Here is a 14,257-nt window from a genome sequence, read left to right as displayed (position 1 = left end):
CTAAGGTGGGTTATTTCCCACAAGAGAATATCCAGTCTTTCCAGATTCATCGATGACTGTCAAGAAAAGAGTCCTTCAGCGGGCAGTACCCTAAGTGCAGCTGGTAGCCTGCATTTACAGATTCATAGACTTGGCCTGGAGCCATATGTAAATTCAAGCTTCAGTCACAGCTTAGACAATTACATAGTAATAACTTCAAGAGAGCAAGTGTGTATGTATGTATGGTGGGGGCAGGGTGGTGTTGGCAGTGTGCAGGCTAGCTAGGAAGCTTGAGACATTAAGAAAGTAAGACTGTGCCCTTCTTAGTTAATAGCTTCTCTGGAGCTCCACTACTTTGAGAGTAATATCTGTAAGATACTGTTAAAAATGTAAAAAAAAATGTAATGAGAATAAATTGTACTGGAGAAAGTAAACATACCTTGGGATATACTTCGTGGAAGTACTTGTATTAAAAATCCTTTCATTGAATAAAAATATATTCTCGTGAATTTTTTTAAATTTTGTTGTTGAGAGTATACACAGCAAAATGTACACCAATTCAACAGTTTCTGCATGTGCCATTTAGTGACATTGATTACATTCTTCAAGTTGTGGAACCATTCTCACCCTCTTTTCTGAGTTATTCCTCCCCCATTAACAGAAATTCACTGCCCCTAAGGTTCCTATCTTATCTTTCAAGTTGCTGTTAACAATTTGATCCCATATAAATAGTTCTTAAAAGAGCATGATGCTCAAGGCAGACCTTTTTTACTAGTTAAGCTAAACTATTGTTTGGTTTTAAGAAGACTTCAGGGGCTATTTTTGGTTTAAGTCTTAAAAGATTTTACCTCAGGGCAATAGTTACAGGGGTTCATCCAACCTTCATGGCTCCGGGAAATCCGGAGTCCATGAAAATTTGAAATTCTGTGTATTCCCCCTTTTGATCAGGATTCTTCTATAGAATCTTTGATCAAAATGTTCAGTAATGGTAGCTGGGCACCATCCAATTCTTCTGGTCTCATGACAAAGGAGGCAGATGTTCATAGAGGCAATGAGCCACGCATTCCATATCCCTCTATTCCTGACCCTCCTTCCTCTTTTGCTGATCAAATAGAGACCATTTGTTGTGCCCTGGATGGCTGCTTGCAAGCTTTTCAGACCCCAGGCACTACGCAACGAACTAGGAGGTAGGACAGAAGCACTCAACATGTTACTAGGTCAGTTAGCTGGGATGTCCCATGAAACCATGACCCTAAACCTGCAAACCAAGGAACCAAATTCCATGTGGTTTTTGGTTATACATTGTTTTTTTAAATTCTGATGCACGTTTTCACCTCTAAGAACAAAAATATTTTTAAAACTTTAATTTGAATGGTTGGCTTTTGAGGATTTTAAAGCAAAATTTGGAATTGTAGAGGTAAATACAGGTAAATTCTAGAAGATACTGGTTTCTATATGGAGGAATCACTTATTAGGGAATTTTTTAAAAGTTCTACTTGGCTCTTTGAAAAAAGATAGAATAACTAAAAAGAGCCAACCTTCCATGTTGTGTAAAAAATTGCCTTTCAATATTTGTAGTTTAGCTATTTAGAAGGCCATATAGAATCCCTCCTTGCAGGTAGCCCCTGGCGTTCCTTGATATCCTTGGCTCTTCACATGGCATGTGTCTTCCCTGGTGTGTGCTTTGTCTAACCTGCTTTTAAACAGTTTATAAGTTTTTAGGGTTAGGGCATAAACCCTACATTGGTATGGCCTCATTTACATGACATTAGATTCCATTATGGAAGGTCATTAAGTTACACCCACAGATATAGGAGTTAGGATTCTAATACATAATTTGGGGGGACACAATTCAATCCTTAACAGAATATTAATAAGGTTTGAAGAAAAGGAGGGTTAAAGGAACTGAAAGTCTCCAGGAGGTGAGAGCAAGTAGCGGGAATGTGGGTGAGATAAAGCCAGAGGGACAGAAGGAGTGGTCAGATAGGTGCACAGCAATTTCAGAACGAAGTTGGGCCTGGAGCTTTTTTGTTTGGTGGTGAAAGCCTGATTCTGAAGCTTATTAAGGTTCTGAGCAGAATAAGGCTCAAGATTTTCAGCTTCCTAGTTTGAAAAAAGAAGTGCTGATGAAAAAGCTTTGAACACGAAGTCTGGAGATCTAAATTGGGACAGACATGATAGGGTACATATAAGTCAGGGATCAGTGTAGTCAAACTACTCCAGGTTTTGCTTATTTGAAGTAAAGAAAGGTTTAATGAATAAGTGCATACTTACAAGTTGTGTATTTTGTTTTTTAAATTGACCAGATGTTTTAGGTTAGTTTCATCATTATTAATGGTGGTATGGTAGGAACATTCCATTATAATGTATGATATTTTGGAGTTGGTTTGGAGCAATCCTAGGTATTTTAAGCAGAAAAGGACTTAATACAGGGAATTTTAGGTGTTTACAAAAATCATTGGAAAGTTTGGAGGAGCAGGCTTTAGACTGGACCTCCAGTAGTAACTCCTATAAAACTCCAGAACTGTCACTATTGTGTTCAATAGCTCACCACTACAGCTGTGACCCAGGGCTCAGGAGGATAGAATCTAAGCTACCACAGCAGCCACTGCTGCTTACTGGGCACTGGAAGAAAGAGTCTGCTCTCTTTGCCACTTCAGCTCCGTCACATCGTCCACAGAGCTGGAGATAGACACTGGCATATCTACAGCCCTATCTGCCTGCAGAAAATAGACAAAAGTAGCAGGAAAACGGCCCTGTGTCTCTTTTATATTCAAACCTCTTGCAAGTGCATCTGATTTGTGGAACCTAATTTATGCCCAGAACTCTAGTTTTTAGAGTCGTTAGCTTTCCACTCTTCAGTACGGAAAGGAATAATTGGGGCCAGCTGTATTTGCAGGGCCCAGTGCAAAATGAAAATGGAGATCCCTTGTTCAAGGAGCAGTAAAGTGATGTTAAAGGCACTAAAATATAAAGATTTTTCCTTTCTTCCAAGGTCTCCCTCTTTTCATGGTGTTTTTAATTTTCTATTTAATGTTTTAAGTAAAGAAAAAATTTTAAATTATTAGCATGAATTTTGCCATTTGCCTTTTTATTGTGCAATGCCTGTTTTAAACACAAATATAGAGCTTTTAACTCATAGGTTAAATCACGGAAATTACACAATTCTCTTTGTAACTCTCACTTGCATATGTATTTCATTCTTACAAGAATAGTGGAAATGCTGCAAAAAGTAACTCAACTGTTTTTTTCTTTTTGATTGTAATATATACACAACAATACGTACAACGTTTCATCAATATCTATATGTTCACCAACTGTTTTTAATTTCACTTCTTGACGTGCACATTCTACAACACTCACCCTCTGCTTATAAAGAAGGAAGGAATGACTGAAAGGAAAAGGAGCTATGGGTTGCCCTCTTTCCTTTTATGTCATTTTCAGTAAGTGATAGGCTAATGCAGGGAATTAACACAAATAAGAATGTGATAGAATTCCTTGGTTGTTTGTGTTCCTTGAAATGCCATTATCTTCCTGCGTTAGAAGCCAGTTCTCCTTTGAGCAGAAAGCACAGCCTTTTGGGATGATCAGTGCTCCCGATCATACAGTTGTAGACATACAATGCTTACCTTCTGCTGGCTTTGAGTCTCACTGAACTCCCACATATCATGGGTCCACCAAAATTCTCTGCTCATGTATTATCACGAATGCTGTATGGGAATGGGGCAGCGAGGAACTGTGGGCATGGATATCGGCCGTATCTCTTCTGCTCACACGCGTGTTCCTTTGTCTTGCCGGACTCCACTTACAAAACACAAGTTCAAAGATAAAATTGTTAAGAATTTTAAGACTGTGACAGTAGAGCATTACACCAAATACTGGGCCCTTCTAAGTATAAGGCCCTGTGTCCAGATGGGATGCCCATGAAGTTGGCTCTGGAAATAATAGGAAGTAGAAATGGATGTTGAGTGCCAACCAGTATGGAGCACGTACAAACAAATGAGTAGGAATGGAAGGTTGTCTACTGAGGGAGAAGAGTGCAGCAGAGGCACAGAAAGAAGCCATGTGATGAGACAGAGAGCACCCCTAATGCTGACTTTCAGTTCTGTGAGGCCCAGTTATACTTCCTGTGTCCTGCTGTTTACCAGGACCAAGTTGGGCAATATAGAGAAAGTGCCAGCCCCACAGTTAGCTTATATGGTGACTTTGGGTGAACTAGACAAAGATCTCCCTTTCCTGAGATACTTTACTGCCATCTGTTGGAAAACTGTCATGATAACTACTATATAAATTAATAACTACAGTGAATGGGGGGAGCCCTGGTGGTGCAGTGGTTAAGAGCTTTGCTGCTAACCAAAAGTTCAGCAATTTGAATCCACCAGCTGCTTCTTGGAGACTCTATGGAGCAGTTCTACTCTGCTGTATAGGGTCGCCATGAGTCAGAAAAGACTACGGCAACTGGTTTGGTTTGGTTTTTTGGTACAGTGAATGGTGTCTCATGGATAATGCTCTATCCGTGCAAATGTGAGTGCAGCCCTGCCTGTCATCTCAGGGTCCCCAAGAGGCAGAGGCACAAATGCTGATAACTCACAACCTGAGCTTAGCAAACTTAGTGGACAACAGACAGGAGTTGAGGTGGCAGAACATGGGATAGCCCAGCCACATCCCTGAATTTCAGTCTCAGAGGCAAGAGGTTGGAATCAGAACAAGTAGTTCCCCTCTTTACATTGCCTCATCCCTGGCAGCCTATGAAAATTGTAGTGGTGGGGGCTTTGGGCCAGTTCCAGTATTTCACAAAGCCCAGTGGGTGGGAATCATTTTTATCTAGGAGAAGCTGGGACAGGCCAACAAAAAATCCATTTTTTTTTGCTTCTGGCTGGAATTATATTAACTCTTTTGTGGTCACTCCAACTATCTTGTGCTAACTAAAAGATCAGAACATCAGATTAATGCATCTTTTGTTAATAAAAAATGGGAAAACTGACTATAAATGTAGTTTGTTTCAGAGACAAAAATATTTCTAATCACGGGGTCCCTGGAGCAGGAAAGCAAAAAAAATGTTCCCAAAGATGCAGATATTGAAAACCATTGCTCTCAGCCACACCCTTCTTCATAAAGTGGGTAAGCCAAAGACTCAGGAGGGCAAAGGACCTGCCTGAAGTCACATGATCTGAGTAAACTGCAGAATTATGATTCTAACTCGGGTCTCTTGGCTCCTGGCTCTTTCTCAATCCTCAAGAGATGACAGCTTCTTCTTTCTTCTTCTTCTTCTTCCTCCATCCCCTCTTCCTCTTCTTAAAATTTCATGAACTTTTATTCAGACTTACAGAAAAAACACTTCATTAACATTTGTTAAAAGGTTATTGGATATTATTAATATATTGCATTTAATAACAATTATTAACACATCTTCTGTAAGTTCCAAGCTTACTAGTGACCTAATAGCATCTCTTATTTTTTCATAGAATAGATTAAACTGTACTCTTAAAAGCAGAGCATCTCCTTGTATATGAATATAGACACAATGTTCCCCAAATGCAATCTAAGACATAATGCTCTGAACTTTAGAAAATCAGTTTATTTTAATTGCAGTTAATTCTTAATATCTTAAAAGTCTTATTATGTTATTTTAATTCTGTCAAATTTATTACCATAGATGTAATAATTTCAATAATTAGATATTATTAATTTATCTCTCTATAATAATTCTTACATGTTTTTTCTTAGTCATGTCAAAAGGCAGATTGATATAGCCTAGAAAATTGATAGTATGAATCTGTATGCTTTTGTTTAGCATCAGTAGGAAAAACTTTAAAATATTTGATTATCAATTTTATAGATTTTTCCCCATTTTTTATTAAGGTATAATTTATATACAATAAAATTCACCCTTTTTAGTGTACAGTACAGTTCTGTGAATTTTGACAAACATAAATAATTGTGTAATGACCACTACAATCAAAATATATAATAGTTTCATCACTCCCCAAAAACCTTTGAGATCTCAGCCACTGCTAAATATATCTTCATTTTGGGATCTGATTCAAGGGCCTTTCACTTCCTCTCACTAGACAACTGGGCCTCTCCCAGGAAGCTCTTCGGCCTCAGGCTGATGGGAATAGTGAGGTCACCGTGTTCACAGTCTAAGAGAGAGGGCTGGGTGCAGCGCATATAAGGCCATTCATCCAGGCTTTCAAAAGGTTCTCATTCTAGAGGGGACACGGGAAGAAGAGAGAGGGGCTGAGGGGAGCACCAGCTGAGTCTCTTCTGGGTTTGGTCGGAGAGCCAGTGTCCCTCTGCTTCCCTGGTTCAGCCACCCTGCCTGGCCCCAGCCTCCTCAGATGTACACACACACACACACACACATACACATATACAAAATACACACACACACTTACCTATACATGCAAATACACGAATATATATCTAATACCTGTAAACACACACATACATATGATCACTCTGTGCACAAATGCACGTTCACATATAAAGAAGCTCAAGCAGCAATGCACACACAGATACATATACTCATGCCCAAACACTACTTTTGGAAAAGTTGCATCACTTGGGGGCATTATCTGCAATTTGCTCCTCCTGCTGCTCAACTTCATACTTCCCCATACCATGAGGCATCAGATGCTGCCTGATGCTGACTCTCCTTTGGGGCTACATTGATGCTGTGGATTATGGATGGCTAAAGGATGATGTCTGATTTTCAACTGATTTGGTGAGCTTGCGTTATTGAGAGATGTGAGGAGCCTGATGCCGGTTATGAGTGAGGTGCTGGGAGCTGACAGGACAGTAAGGCATGGGAAAGTGAAGCGTATGTGACTTTGCTTGTAGAGACAGATCACTATGCAGAGAGAGCTGGTTGCCAGAGATGGCTATGGGTGTGTCACTCTGTACCTAGATGTTTTTGTGTTTCTAGTCTTGAGAAAGCCCATATTTGTGAAGCTCACACTTTTCTGTGTGATCAGTGGGATTCGTCACATGATAAACTCTTCATTGAGCTTTGGAGAGAAAGGATATGCCTGTGGGTTCATTAGCTCATTAGCTGATCTTTTTTTTTTTTTTAAATAATATATTTTATTGTATTTTTGGTGAAAGTATACACAGCAAAACAGGTTCCCATTCAACAATTTCTACACATAATGTTCAGTGACATTGTTTACATTCTTCATATTCTGTCAACATTCTCATTATTTATGTGTTAGTTGTTCCATTCCCATTAACTTAGTCTCACAGCTCCCCAACGTTCTCATCTATGCTTTAGAGTAACTGTTGTCCATTTGGTCTTATACAGATAATTTTTTAAAAGAGCACAGTAGTCAAAGGTGACATTCTTTACTTTTTTTTTTATTGTTGTCATTTAAGTGAAAGTTTACAACTCAAGTTAGTCTTTCATACAAAAATTTATGAACACACTGTTATGTGACCCTAATTGCTCTCCCTATGCTGTGAAGCACACTCCTCCTTTCCACCCCTGATTTCCCAAGTCCATTCTACCAGCTTGTGACCCTCTCTGCCTTCTCATCTCACCTCTGGACAGAAGTTGCCCCTATAGTCTCATGTATTTACTTGAGCTAAGAAGCACACTCTTCATGAGTATCACTTTATGTCCCATAGTCCAGTCCAATCGCTGTCTGAAGAGTTGGCCTCAGAAATTATTTTAGTTCTGGGCTGATAGAGAGTCCAGGAACCATGCTTTCTGGGGTTCCTCCAGTCTCACTCAGATCATTAAGTCTGGTCTTTTTTTTTTTTATATTTTATTGTACTTCAGGTGAAGGCTTACAGAACAAATAGTTTCTCGTGAAACAGTAGTACACATGTTGTTCTATGACTAATGATTGTGAGCGTTTCTTCGTGTCTATTAGCTGCCTGAATGTCTTCTTTGGTGAAGTGCCTGTTCGTATCCTTTGCGCATTTTTTAATTGGGTTATCTGTCTTTTCGTTGTTGAGGTTTTGCAGTATCTTGCAGATTTTAGAGATTAGACGCTTACTGGATTTGTCGTAGCCAAAATTTTTTTCCCAGTCTGTAGGTTGTCTTTTTACTCTTTTGGTGAAGTCTTTTGATGAGCATAAGTGTTTGATTTTTAGGAGCTCCTGGTTATCTAGTCTCTCTTCTGGTGCTTGTGCATTGTTACTTATTCTTCAAACTGCCAATCTTTAGGTTAGTAGTTGAACTCAAACTGTTTGTGCCACCCAGGGACCTGATACACATATATAACCAAAAAAAAACAAAACTCGTTGCCATCGAGTTGATTCTGACTCATAGTGACCCTATAGGACAGAGTAGAACTGCCCCATAGGGTTTCCAAGGAGTAGCTGGTGGATTTGAACTGCCAACCTTTGGTTAGCCACCATAGCTCTTAACCACTGCACCATCAGGACTCCATACACATATATACACATGTATATATTAAGCAAAGGGAAAGAAACTGCTTTATTAATAGAAATTGTATACTTTTTTCTTTATATTAAAAATAATGATTTATTACATGCATTGAATATTTCATTATATTTTATCTAATATGAAGTTATTTTTTATTTCACAGTTTTTCCTATACCTTGATATCATTATCCAGCAGCACTCACTAAAGGTAGAGGTAGTTTAAAAGATATGCAGAAGTTACAAAGTGTTTTTCAAAATATGTTTAGGGATTTTTTTTTCTGGCTTTCAAGTCACCAGAATGTTTTACACTTTCAGCAGTTCTTGTTCTTTTTTCAATGTCCTTTTTGAACTTTCTGAACCAGACTATTTAAAAGGATTTAAAAGTTACAAATTTTCAGAACCAGTAGAATTTTCTGATGAATATTATCTGAAGTGTGTGTGTGTGCGTGTGTGTGTGTGCGCGTGTCAAGATTTTTGGCCTAAGTAGAAAGAATGAAGATGCCACTTACTGAGATAGGAAAAGACTGTGGAAGGGGCAGAGTTATTAGGGGAAATCAGAAATTTGTTCTTAAGCTTGTTAATTTTGAATGCCTCTTAGACGTTCAGATTGAGAAAACAAGAAGCCATGGATATACAAATCCGGAATTTAGGGGCAAGCTTAACACAATTATTTATTTCTTGTTCACAAAACAGGCCAGTGGGTATTCTTGGTTATCTGGAGTCTTTCTTGTATGAGCTTGATTCAGAGATCCAAGCTCCTTTTGTATTCTGTTTTGCCATTCCTTCATTTTTAAAAATTATTTTATCTAATTTTTCCTCAAATAAATTGATGTCAAGTGCTTTACCTTCAATATCACTAATTCTGACTTCCGTTGCCTCAGTTCTGCTCCTATGACTTTCTATTCAGTTGTCTAATTCTGAAATTTTATTGTTGATCTTTTGGATTTCTGTTTGCTGTCTTTCTATGGATTCTTGCAGCCTGTTAAATTTGTCGTTATTCTCTTGTATCATCTTCTTAAGTTCCTCTGTTGCTTTGTCTGTGTGTTCCTTGGCTTGGTATGTGTTTTGCATGATCTCCTTTCTGATCTCTTGAAGAGCTTTGTATATTAATCTTTTGAATTCTAGTTCAGGTAATTCCAAGAAGTTCTCTTCCTCCGGGAGGTTTCTTGGTTCTTTGTTTTGGTCACTTGCTGCAGACATCACGGTCTTCCTCTTTACGTGATTTGATACCAACTGTTGTCTCTGAGCCATCAATAAGTTATATTTATTTATTTTATGTTTGCTTACTGTGTTCTAGCTTCTTGTTTTGTTCTGTTTTGATCTGCCCAAACAGGCTGGTCATGTGAGCTACTTTGATTATTGGCATCTTTGAAGCTCTCACATCCTGTCATCCAGTGGTTAGAGCTGTTACCAGGTATGTGCACCCAGAAGTCTGTTTACTTTTCTTGTATGGCTTCAGCTCAGGTGTCCAGGTCATCAGTCACTGAGTGGGTGGTATAGGCTTGCACTTACAGTCCTAGACGGGCAGGGCTACATAGGGGTGATTGGAGCAGGCACAGGTATCTGGCTGCAGTAGGGGGCTATGTGCTGTGCAACGTAGGGGGCCGACAGCTGCCCCTGAATGCCTGGGTGGAAGGTGTGTCCCTGTTCCCTAGAGCACGTAGGTGGGTGGGTTTCGCAGTGGACTTTGGGCACCTAATGCTGTTGGCTGTAAGGACTGAGAGGCACCACTTATTCTCAGACCCCTGTCGCAGGTGGCTAGGTGGAGTGTGTGGAGCCACCAGTCCTCAGACCCCTGATGTTGGTAGGTGAGGACTCTGCTTAAGGGACAGGGAAGCGTCAAATGTCACAAGTCTGTCACTCCCCTTAGCTGGTGCAGTTAAAAATAGGCTTCAGGTATATACCCTGTTGTACTGTGCTAATGAGGGCCTATGCGGTTGAAATGGGCCCACACAGGTCTAGGCAGGGGTGAAAGACATTCAAAGTCCGTGCACCCCTTATGCCTGTGCCTAGGCAAAGGGGCTGTGCCTGCCCTGAGTTCCCAGTTTACGGATTGCTGGCAGATTATTTTTTCCTGTTTGTTAATTTGTTCCCTCTCCAAAGCCAGGAGAGTGGCTTAGGGCGCACAGTGGGTCCTACTTCCTGCCCAGGGAGCTCAGCAATCGATGATGCCAGAAGGACCCTGGACTGGAGCAGAGCGGGGAAGGGGCAGGTAAATGGTAAAATGGTACTTCCCAGAGGGGGGAAGTGTTTTTTTTTTGATCTGGCGTGGTAGGTTAGACGCTTGCACTTAACTTTTGCAGATTCAGCGCAGCTTCTCCCGGGATCCAGAGGCTTAAGCAGACTGTACGCCGCTTGGTTTCTCCCGGTGTGGAAAATGCATCCCGAGCACTACTGCTTTCCTCAGCCTGCATGTGCTGGCCTATCTAGCCTACAGGGTGCTGGCCAGGTCAGGTCTGGCAAATCCTCGCTGCTTCTGGACTGTCTGTCCGTCCCCCTGCTGCTCAGTCCGACTCCGCAACTTTGTCTTTGATGTTTAGGGCTCCTAGAGTGTCATATATAATTGATTCACTTGTTTTTTTGGGTCTTTGTTGTAAGAGGGACCACAGGAAGCATCTGACTACTCTGCCGTCTTGGCCCCGCCTCTGTTTTGCCATTCCTTAGGACTTCAGAACCCTCTACTTCTAGCTGGTGGAGGCAAAAAAGAGAGAAGGAAGAAGCCTCACTTGTTTCTTAAAAGCCCTGACCTAGCAGTGGCATACATCAACTCCTGCTCACATTCCATTGTTGTGAACTAGTCTCGTGGATACATCTGGATGTGTGTGTGTGGGGGCTGTAGGAAGGGGGAGCCTGATTTTTTGGTGGACAACCAGCCAACTTTACCATACCATCTATCATTTTCTACCACTCCTCTCACTCCCACCCCCCTCCAGCCACTCTAGCCTCCTTATTGCTACTCGAACATCCTAGCCAAGTTTCTGTCTCACAACTCTTCCTGGAATTATTTTACCCTAGATGTCCATACTCTCTCACGTCCTTCATGCTGAAACGGGTGCCCAGGTTGTCATTTATTAAGAGTATATTATGTTCCAGAACTATCTATATGGGATCAAGTTGACAACAGCAACTTGAAAGATTAGATAGGAACCTTATGGGGCAGTGAGTTTATGTTGATGGGGGAAGAACAACTCAGAAAAGGAGGGTGAGAACGGTTGTGCAAGTCGAAGAATGTAATCAATGTCACTGAATTGTACATGTAGAAACTGTTGAATTGGTGTATGTTCTTAACAACAACAACAAAATAAATACAATTAAAAAAAGGGTATACTATGTTCCAGATATTTAAAATTTCTTTTATAATTAATTTTTTTATTAACTTGTAAGTCTTCAAAGCAATCTATGAGGGGTATGAATGATTATTCTCATTCCAGAGAAGTTAGCTGATGTGCCTCAGCCACACAGCCAGTAAGAGTGGGAGTGGGGATTTAAACACTATCATTTAAGAGCATCCAGCACTGTTTTTTATTTGACTCTCTAAGAAGCAATCACTCTGCCAAAGGGATTTCCTATTGGGAAGGAGATCGCTTTACAGTTGAATATTCTAGGCCTCCCAGCAGTTACATTTCCCAGGGTAAATTAATACAGTCGTGCTTTTGTCTCTAACTTGTACTTTATGAGTTTAGTTAGTATAGCAGTCTCGCAGCAACTGATCACCCTGGAAACATTGGATGAAAAGTTTCTGTACTTTTAAGCTGAGGACATTTATTCCCTTTTCAAGCCACTTCTCCCACATCACCCCTCACCCCCCGCCCTACCCCCAGTGATCATTCTATAATGTGAATCAGGTCTTGTCACTCCTCAGCTAAAATTCCTTTAATTTCTCCCATCCCCTCACACCTTACAGGGTAAATTCCTTAGCCTGACATTTAAGGCCTTTTCTGCTCTGTCCCTCTCCTTCCTCCCTGGTTTGATCGCCCTTTAATTCTCGATCTCTCATGATGAATTACTTGCTTTTCCTTAAATGTAGCATTTTATCTGTCACCTCCCTGGTGTTGCATATGCTGCCTGAAACTTCTTCCCCTCCCCTTTTTACCTAAGAAATTCCTGTTCATTCTCTGGAACTCAGTCAGATCATACCTCCTTCAGGAAGCCTTCCCTGACCATCCTCCAACCCAGAGAGGTACCCTTATTCAGCAGTCTGTTACCATTTAGCTCTCTGAGTCCCCTTACTGTCTCTGTGTCCCTAGCATACAGGATAGGATGAGGCCTGAATGGCCCCTGAATGGGCTTGGTGAAGTTTCCTTTTCCTCTCCACTTTTCTCCCACAAGTTCAGGCAGGTTAGATACAGGGAAGAGCAGGTGTTATGGTTCCAAGTGACGTTGGCTGTGACCTCTAGACCACTCTCCCCAAAGGAACCAATACATGAGAGAAGTACTCAGGAGAGAACTCAGGAGAGAGCCCAGGTTTAGCCCTTGGGGAAACCAGCTGCATTCTAGGGACCTTAGGGACAACCTGCCAGAGCAAATCTTGAGCACAACTCTTGCTGGATTAATAATAATAATCTCTAATATCTATTGACCGCTTTCTATTTTCCAGGCACTATTCTTTACCTAGAGGACAGAGTAGAACTGCCCCACAAGGTTTCCAAGGAGTGGCTGGTGGATTTGAACTGCCAACCCTTTGGTTAGCAGCCATAGCTCTTAACCACTGTGCCACCAGGGTTCCAAATCTTCACCTATATGTGCATTTATCTTACAAAATCTTTACAAAGATCCTGACTGCTGGCACAGAGGGATTAAGTAACTTGCCCAAGGTCATGCAGTAAGTGATAAAAAGTCAGGATTCACATCGGAACATTCTGTTTCTAGAGCCTACACTAGTAGCTACTATACTGTATTACATTCTTGGTCTCTGATCTCCAGTTTCCAACAAAGACAGCCTGCCTAGCTTTTGTGGGAAACAAAAGCGGAGGGTCTCAAGACTGGGACTACGAAGCAAGTTCCCTTCCCCCTCATCCTGTCTTCTCGCAGGCATGGATCTGAGAATTCCTGGTGGAAAAAGAAGGGGAGCTCCCAAGGGGCAGAGGCCTCTAGAGGTACCTTTAAAGAAAAGGGGAGAGCCTGGTGACAGGAAAAGGCCTGGCTCCGGAGGAAGAGGGGGAGTTAGCAGACCCAGCATTCTAGTCCAGGCTATGTCTATTAGATTCAGTGTGACCTTGGGGAAATTCTTGCCTGTTGAGACTCAGCTTCCCCATCTGTAAAAAAAGGGTAGCTATATGACGGGCTGACCCACTCCCGCCGAAAGAGGGGGCATCCTCGGCTCTATTGGGTTAAGGGTCGGGCAGGGAGAAGGCGCTCTTTGAAGGCTAGGCCGATGGCCCTGGCGATAGGATGTGCTGGGCTTCCGAGCTCAGTCCTGCACCCCTACCCCCGTGACAGGGCCGGACAAAGGAGGAGGTTTCGGGTAGTGGAGTAGTAGTGGGGGAAAGCGGAACATGGGCCAGGGTCTCTGCTTTGAGGGACACGCTCTTTCATGCGGCACCTCTTCAGTCCTCCAAAAGTGAGCTGCAGCCCCAGAGGTGGCGACTGCGAGCAAACAAGCAGCCAAGGACCGCGCTGCGGCGACCGCCAGGGAAGCAGCGGCCCGGTGGATCCGAAGAGCATCACGTCATCCTTTCCGGGAAGCACCGCCCCCTCCTCGACGGCGCCTGCGCAGGCGCGGCCGGAGTGGCGGCCGCGGTGGGGGCTTTCTTCAGCGCTTTCAGCCCTTCTTCACGCTTACTCGGGTCGCGGCGCCCTCCGCTGGTGGCGGCGGCGGCGCCGCGGAGGGGACGGCGTCCAGGATGCAGCGCGGGGCGGCCCGGTGCCCCCCCACCTCGTCACGGC

The 14,257-nt window shown here is 42.2% G+C and overlaps 1 protein-coding gene across 1 annotated transcript in view; it reads left to right on the top strand.

The window, feature by feature from the left end:
* The first annotated feature begins 6,619 nt into the window (after nt 1–6,619).
* Nucleotides 6,620–14,257, top strand: part of DENND5A (DENN domain containing 5A) — a 106,130-nt gene continuing 98,492 nt past the window's right edge. Inside the window, exon 1 of the mRNA XM_023737110.1 lies at nt 6,620–6,706. The gene's annotated coding sequence lies outside the window, so the exon portion shown is untranslated. The remainder of the gene's footprint in view (nt 6,707–14,257) is intronic.

The sequence above is a fragment of the Trichechus manatus genome, unplaced genomic scaffold, assembly GCF_000243295.1.
Source record: "Trichechus manatus latirostris isolate Lorelei unplaced genomic scaffold, TriManLat1.0 scaffold00006, whole genome shotgun sequence".
Taxonomy (NCBI): domain Eukaryota; kingdom Metazoa; phylum Chordata; class Mammalia; order Sirenia; family Trichechidae; genus Trichechus; species Trichechus manatus.
Note: the sequence above shows the minus strand (reverse complement) of the source record. Positions and strands in the feature narration are given on the sequence as shown.